This window comes from Clarias gariepinus, chromosome 18, assembly GCF_024256425.1.
Source record: "Clarias gariepinus isolate MV-2021 ecotype Netherlands chromosome 18, CGAR_prim_01v2, whole genome shotgun sequence".
NCBI classification, from domain to species: Eukaryota; Metazoa; Chordata; class Actinopteri; order Siluriformes; family Clariidae; genus Clarias; species Clarias gariepinus.
In genome coordinates this window covers 19,647,441-19,656,394 of record NC_071117.1, presented here as the reverse complement: position 1 = coordinate 19,656,394, position 8,954 = coordinate 19,647,441, and positions in this window count along the sequence as shown.

Here is an 8,954-nt window from a genome sequence, read left to right as displayed (position 1 = left end):
GTGAGAACTGAATCCTGTAGTTTCTCTGTACAGTGCTTAGTACCCAAGGGGGTATTCTTGGCAGTAGCTTCCACGCTGCCAAGTTTCTTTGAAAGGGACAAAGCTCAGCGGCTTGGTTAAAGGGGGGCGGGGGGGGATGTTAGATGTTCGGCATCCTAAAACACGTCAGAAAAACCCCAAAGAACTAACATTTTATTGGAGACTGGATTTGCCCGAAACACCAGTGGTGGCGGAGCAAGAACACCAACCTCCTGGGGGTGCCAGGGAAAACACTTCATTCTTTAAAAGGAATTCTGCGTGCCTCTCCTCATTGGGGGGCCACTCCCCACGGTCCTGGGCACATGAACCTCAGGGCTTCAACCCAATCTTGCGAGGGAGTGCCCAGCTCAAAAACACTCTCCTTGTGGCCGACAGTCCCGACTCTTGAGCAAGGCGGGGAAGGAATTTCCCGAAGGCTTGTTATATAACTTCGCCTCATGAACCTAGTGGCAACCGAGTTAACGACATCGCCAAGTAGGCCGGGAGGCGAGATGGGGCATCGAGGAGGAATACACGATCCTTCTTCTTAATGCCCCTGAGATTCAACCTCAAGTGCCTCTCTGCGGAGACCATAGCAGCCATAAAACGGCCGATAGCACAAGCCGTCTGCTTTGTTGCACGAAGAGACAAGTCTGTGGCCCGGCGTAAGTCCAATACGCCTACCTTGCAGAGCCCTGCCAGTACTCAAGTCTCTCAGCAGGTCAGCCTGGTTGGCGTGCAAAACCGCCATGGTGTGCAATGCGCCAACCTGACCTGCTGCCTGAAAAACTTTTCCCTCCAGGGAAGATAAAAAGTCTACACAGCTTGAAAGGAAGTAATAGCTTTTCAGGAAGGATGATGTCCCAGAAGAGAGATAGCCTGGAAGCGTCTCTTCTATCTGGGTGTCATCATATAACTCCGCGTTTCTACCTCAACTATATTTAAATAAATAAATAAGTTGATGGCAGGAAAACACGGGATGAATACAGCTTACTCCATGAAAGGGTTAACTCATATGGAGATTGCTAAGAAAAGGGGAGAGAGCGTTGTTGAGGCTCCGCCCCCCGGTCACCCGACAGAACCTGCCGTCTATGTTTTTATTTATTTTATTTGTGCAAGTGCTTAGAGGCTATTACCATCTCCGCGGAAGCAAGAGAGAATGTTTATCCTTGCCTATTCACAAGAAGCGCAGCACGCGCTTGCGAGCGGACAGAGGGAAATCCGTCTTTTAAATCCGTCTCTCACTGCTCTGCCGGATGCACGAGTTTAAGCCCCAGGAATGCGCGGCGGCTCGAAGCTTTTCAAGGAATGCGAGGCGCGCGCGTAGCACTTAATCGAAGCAGTAAAGTGTAGAGATCGCTCTCCGATATGGATTATACACACGGAGGAACATCTCGTTTAAACTCTGCCATTATCGGTGAGTTAAACACTTATTTTGCTGGTTAGACACAACACGCTCACAACTAGGTGAAGACAAGAATCTGACTCCTATTTATAACCTGCAGTTGCGTCCTATCAGATGACGTCACCTGACTGAGGTTATAAAAGCCAAAAATTTTGCGTGTTTGGTACACACATGCTTCACAACCGGCAACATGACAAGATGTTCCCATAGCGTTTTCACGCAGCATCGAGTGTAGCCTGTGAAAGGGAACAACAGTTATTTGTTATTTTAAGACACAGAGGTCAGCCTTTCTGTAATAGTTCTTGCAAGAACAGTATTGTCAAGTGCATCAAAACCTACCTCTGCCACAGATGAGAAGTTCATTTAGAGTTATCGGCCAATTAACAGCACCTCAGATCAGAGGCATTATGAAGTCTTTACAGAGCATAAGTAGCAGATACATCTCAACATCAACTGTTCAAAGGAGATTAATGCATTTTTGGATGCCTTCAGCATTCCTTTACAATGTAGAAAGAAATAAAAATCAGGAATGATCATGGAGTTAGACAATACATTAGAATAAATTTAAAAAATACAGTTTAAAAAATTATGTGTTGTTTCAGGGGCAGTGGTGGTTCAGAAGGCTAAGGCACTGAGTTACTAATTAAAAGATTGGCAGTTCGATCCCCACCTTCACCAGGTTGCCACCAAGTTGCCACTGTTGGGCCCTTGAGCAAGGCCCTTAACCCTATCTGCTCCAGGGGCGCTGTATCATGTCGTATTTCCTCCCTGCCTGAGACATCTTTCGAGAAAAGAAGGCACATGAAAGATACTGTGAGGTTTTCCCCTGCTGCTGACACAGTAGCAACTCCTGATTGTGATGTGTCCACTTCCACCAGGAAAGGTGTGTTGGGATTTGGGAGAATGAGGAATGGTGCTGAAGTAAATCCTCTCTGGAGGGCTGCCATAAAAACCTTGGCCTCGGGAGTCCAGCCTTATGTTTGCTTTTTAGGAGATCTGTGAGTGGGGATACAAGTTAACTGTAGTTTTTAATGAATCTTCCTTAGAAGTTTGCGAATCCTAATAAACGTTAAATCTGTTTGATGTTTGACGGAATAGACCAGGTCGGATAGCTTCCACCTTCCTCTCGTCCATCTTAAAACCGTGTAGGCTGATGTGGTAGCCAAGAAACTGTATGGAGGATTGATGGAAAGAACATTTTTCTGCCCTCAGAAACAACTGGTGTTTTCTGAGTCTCCGGAGAACCTCAATTACACTCAACAAAAATATAAACGCAACACCTTTGTTTCTGCTCCGATTTTTCATGAGATGGACTTAAAGATCTAAAATTCATTCCAGATACACAATATTAACATTTCTCTCAAACATTGTTCACAAATCAGTCTTAATGTGTGATAGTGAGCACTTCTGCTTTTCTGAGATAATCCATCCCACCTCACAGGTGTGCCACATCAAGATGCTGATCTGACATCATGAGTAGTGCATAGGTGTACCTTATACTGCCCACAATAAAAGGCCACCCTGGTATGTGCAGTTTTTTGCTTTATTGGGCGTCTGGGGACTCAGAACTGGTCAGTATCTGGTGTGACCACCATTTGCCTCATGTAATGCAACACATCTTCTTTGCATAGAGTTTATCAGATTGTCAATTGTGGCCTGTGAAATGTTCGTCCACTCCTCTTCAATGGTTGTGCGAAGTTGTTGGATATTAGTGGTGTAGCGAATAACAGGGCTCCCATAGAGAGAACAGTCAATGGATCACATTCCTGAACACCCTCTTCCAGCATGCATGGCACCATCCTGATAACCTTATCTGGTTTGCTATCTTAAGCGGGACGTCTGCAAAACTAAGAAACTCCACAAGGCCAGATGCTTTGAAGTAGACCCCGAAACTGAGGGTGTAAATCGGCGATCCGGTAAACAAAGAAGACAGTTTTACAGCTCCACCCCAAGCTGGGGAGGAAGAGGCCTCATCACACCTGGACACTCTCTTGACCTCTGGAAGACATGCCTTTCCATGAACAAAGGCATACGGCATGGACACTATTTTAAACATCTTTAAAGTGTGCCAGTAGGGCAAAACGTATTCACATTTTACTCAGTTCCTTATATTCCTGTGTATATGTTTGATTATTCTGCATAACGTTAAAGGTGTAATCAGCATTTACAAACCTTTTTATTAGATAAAGGAAGGAATGAGTGGGTAAGATATGTTATGTTTGGTGTCAATTTCAAGCTGGCTTTATTTCAACAATGTTGGTGAACATGGGTAATTGGTAGCATGAACAGAGCTCATGCAAAATTACTTTTTATAAAGTATTAAAAACTCCAACCGGATGGGTCACACGTGACAGCCGAAACACCTGGCTAATTTATGCATGGAAGGAGGAACCACGTGAGGTGTGGCTAGCCCTGCAATCACATCCGATTGGATGAATCACCTGTGGGACGGACTGACCCCCAAGGGACAAAAACCCTCAGGAAGTCCACAGAAAAAGTAGAAGAGAAGTTATCATCACAACTGCAACCTACAACATCTTCCAAGCAGCTCGGGCTCCCGCCCTTGCGGGCGCTGCGCCGCCGCTGCTGGCGTCATCCGCTCTTCAAGAACTCTCAACGAGACTTCGTGCCAGAACTCCAAAGTCCCGCAACGAAGGAAACCTCAGGAGAAGTTCCAGAGCGCAGCCAGTAACCAGGCAACCAACGCCTCACCGAAGGGCTTTCCCGACTGACGTCATCTCTACAACAGCGCACCAACCAATCAGCAACGCCGTGATTCCCTTTGCTGGAGGCGAACCAAAGGATGAGAACGAAACGTAACGCAAGTAAACAAACAATGCTGCATACCTTGCTGAAGTTGGTGCTCGTCTCAGAACTGGTAAGATACACTAAATTGTGCTAAACGCTGGACAGGTAGTCAATATAGTGTACGTTATAAATTTTGATTCAATTAATCAAATTAAACCAAATCGTTAAAGATTCGATACAACTCTGACCCAGAGCTAAAAATTACTTATTAATGATGACGGATGCGTTGGCATTGTGTTCACATTAAAATGTCTATATTTATTGGTGGACAATGCAACCGTCATTCGTTGTCTTGATTATGTAAACCCTACGTATTAATGATGAAGAATGCCGGAAACTATTCATGGTCATTATTATGTTAAAACTCTACCTATATATTATGGTGGAGAATGCCGGCAGCTATTTATTGTCATTATAACGTTAAAACGCTACAGTGGGAACTGGTACACGCTGTCGTATACGCCGGTCAAGCACATCCCAAACATGCTCAACGGGTGACATGTCCAGTGAGTATGCTGGCCATGCAAGAACTGGGACATTTTCAGCTTCCAAGAACTGTGTACAGATCCTTGCAACATGGGGCCGTGCATTATCTTGCTAAAACATGACGTGATGTTCATGGATATATGGCACAACAATGGGCCTCAGGATCTCATCACGGTATCTCTGTGCATTTAAAATGCCATCAATAAAATGTACCTGTGTTCTTCGTCCATAACAGATGCCTGCCCATACCATAACCCCACCACCACCATGGGCCACTCGATCCACAACATTGACATCAGCAAAGCGCTCACCCACACGACGCCACACACGCTGTCTGCCATCTGCCCTAAACAATGTAAACTGAGATTCATCCGTGAAGAGAACACCTCTCCAACGTGCCAGACGCCATTGAATGTGAGCATTTGCCCACTCAAATCTGTCACAGCGACGAGTCAGGTCAAGACCCCGATGAGGACGACGAGCATGCAATTGAGCTTCCCTGAGACGGTTTCTGACAGTTTGTGCAGAAATTGTTTGGTTATGCAAACCAATTGTTTCAGCAGCTGTCTGAGTGGCTGGTCTCAGATGATCTTGGAGGTGAACCTGCTGGATGTGAAGGTCCTGGGCTGGTGTGGTTACACGTGGCCTTTGGAGACGGCTTATGGTGGAGAAATGAACATTCAATGCACGAGCAACAGATCTGGTTGACATTCCTGCTGTCAGCATACCAATTGCATGCTCCCTCAATGCTTGTGGCATCTGTGGCATTTTGCTGTGAGACAAAACTGCACATTCCAGGGTGGCCTTTTATTGTGGGCATTATAAGGTACACCTGTCCACTACTCATGAGGTCAGATCAGCATATTGATGTGGCACACCTGTGAGGTGGGATGGATTATCTCAGCAAAGCAGAAGTGCTCACTATCACACATTTAGACTGATTTGTGAACAATGTTTGAGAGAAATGGTAATATTGTGTATCTGGAATGAATTTTAGATCTTTAAGTCCATCTCATGAAAAATCAGAGCAGAAACAAAGGTGTTGCGCTTATATTTTTGTTGAGTGTACATGGAGACGGTGTTCAGTCTCATTCCGGGAGTAGATGTAGACCAGCACGAATCACTTCAGATACACCCGTAACACCTCATTTATATACCCCTGAAATATGGAGGGGGCATTGACCAATCCGTATGGCATGACGAGGTATTCGTAGTGTCTGGTTGAGGTGATGAATGCCGTTTTTAATTTATTCCCCTCAAGTATTCGGATGAGGTTGTATGCTTTCCGGAAATCCAGCTTGGTGAAAATTTGCGCACCTTGAAGTTGTTCCAGGGCAAAGGGAAACTGCAAAAGTTTGAAAAGTCAACACATAGTCATTAATAGAATTTTTTTCCCTGATGTAGTTTGAACAATTTCTCTCCAGTGGTAGAGAAGTCGGCTGATTGATTGAACATTTCCTTGAAATGGAAAACTAAAAGCTCAAAGTCACGTACTACATTTCGGTTTTGATGCTAAATGGCTTCAGCCCACTGTAATGCCTTTCCTGTGAGAAGAGAGATTATATATGCAATTTACAATCTGTCAGTGGCAATCTTGTCTAAAGTCAGTAAGCATTGAAGGTCTCTCTCTTTTCTCACAGGAAAGGCATTACAGTGGGCTGAAGCCATTTAGCATCAAAACGGAAATGTAGTTCGTGACTATGAGCTTTTAGTTTTTAGTTTTCCATTTCAAGGAAATGTTCAATCAATCAGCCGACTTCTTTAGTCTGGTGCTGATGGTGCCATGGGACTGGCTGGGTTGGAAGGTGATGGAGAAGAAGGTATTCTATTAAGGAATGAGAGACTCTAAAGACAGAAATGCTGAAAACCCGAACGAGCGCTTTTATTAACAATGAATTATAACAGTTTTGGATGATAAATAAATAGAGAAGGTATTGGAGCCGGTAAACAGATGTCCACGAACTGTGGGAACTGTGGACTGACACGGAGCCTGGAGGGACAAGGAGGCGCAGGGATGAGAAGACACAGAGATAAGGAGACACAGAGACGAAAAAGCACTCTCTGCGGGATTAATGAGCCGCAGCTCCTTTAGAGCTGCACGTAGTAGCGGATAAAAGCGAGTGAAACATTGTAGTTAAACGAATTCATAATCACAGTACTAAAATTACAGTACAAATTTAGAATTCTAATTGAATTAAATTTTATTAGGATCAAATTTAAGCGAAATAAATGTTAACACAGTGAGCCTTTACATTTTATCACATGTGATTAGAAAAGCTACGCGTGTAGGGTTTTGTGTCATCTTATATCTTGTGTTCTTTAATTTGTAGTAGATTTATTAACTGAAATAAATTACCATAAAATTAAAACATTGTCAGGACGTTCTACTGCGTCAGCAGATGTCGGTCATTCAGCCCCGCTTGTGTTTTTGCGTTATTATAAAAATGAAGTGCAGTAGACTGTTATGATCTGTACGAGTTCGACCCATGTTGCACGGGCGGCACCATAAAGCACGGACACGAGGCGAGGTCTTACGGAAAAAGGGTAATTTATTTAGGTAAAATGGGGAAGAAAAGGGTTAAAGGAGGGAGAATGGAAAGAAAGGGAAAGGGATAAAGGTTGTGCATGTGCAGGTTCGGGGGCAGTGCCATGCTGGCATGCGAGCACACAGCTGACTATAAGTGGCGGTGAGCGGAGTGGCAGAACGGAGCACGCGGGGGCAGCGCTCCAGCTTGCTCCCTCATGACGGCTTCTCGCTGATGCAAACAAAAAAACTTAATGCAAACGTCCTTTTCCTCTTTGGCGGCGGGGCTGCGGAGGCGGGCTCGGTGTGGGAGTGAAGGTGCCGCGGGTGCTTGTGCAGCTCTTTCTTGCGCTATCATAAGGAAAACCTCAATTTCTTCCATTCCAAGGATTAAAAACATTAACAATGTCAACTTTAAAATCTAGAATCCAGAAGATTAAATTTACACAAATTTAGAAAGAGGCCTTTATCACTGAAAGTCTTCAGAAAAGCCACAGATCCAAGAGGTTTTTAAAGTGTGGAGAGGTGCATTTCAGTTCCTCTGAATGTATGGGTGAGAACAGCTGATTCACACCTGGGGAGGGTGAATAATTTGCATTTGAATGTTGTCTGGCATTGGAAAGCACACCAGCTGCCACTTTTTAGTTGAAAGTTTTCAATACAAATCTTATAATGCCCACATGACATCAAACATTACCTATGTTAATATTTTACCTATTAATTTTACTATTTTAGCTATTACTGTTTCTTTTCCGTTAAAATAACATTAAAACAAGAACAATAAAATGTATTTTAAATATTTTTGACTACATTTGGGCTGTGTAACGAGTTCGACCCTAAGTGCACAGGCGGCACCATGAAGCACGGACTCGAGACGAGGTCTTACGGAAAAAATGGCTGGCATGTGGGCACAGGCTGATAAGCGGTGAGCAGCGGACAGAGTGGCAGCGAGGGCTCGCGAGGACAGCAGCTCCTGCCTCCGTCCGCTCGCGCTGACTCTGCTATCCGCGAATGGCAGGACGGGCCCCTCCCAGCTTTCGCTTCTTTGAAGTCCCTGGGGCGCGTTCCATTTGCCTTGCTTGCATGCCGCACTTCCACGTTGTTGCGCGCGCATCACACTCACACTGCATAGTACAATTCACTGCAACCCAACAGACCCCGAACTACACTCCCCGCTATATTTTATAGCGCGGGGTGCAAGCCCGGGATCATTAGCAAGGATAGCTCACTAGCCGTGCCTAAGTCCGCGGCCCCGCTCCTTCACATATCTAAAGGGGAGGCCGGCTAACTAGTGAGCGAGGAGCGATATTGATTTGGGCGCACGCTATGACAGGCTGTCCTCAAAAATGTTACAGATGAGGAGTCAGATTACTGGGCAAAAACTATATAATAAAACTATATAAGACTACATAGCCTTTATAAAACTCAACTTTTATTTAAGCGCACTTACAATAACAAAAAAAACTATGATTTTGTAAATGTTTGAAAGCAAACAAGGTGCGCTGTTCTGTATTGATTTCTGTGAACTTAAGCCTGTCAGAAAATGAACCAAAATTTCGTGTATACTTGCCTCACAGACATGAAAAAATATATCTGCTTGCTGTTTTTCCCGATGCATTCATAATCATTAGTCTACTTTTGCCGGTGCACTCTGTAAAACGTTATACGTGCGGCTGAGCGCTGATGAGACTACGTAGGGAATTAAAGAGGAGG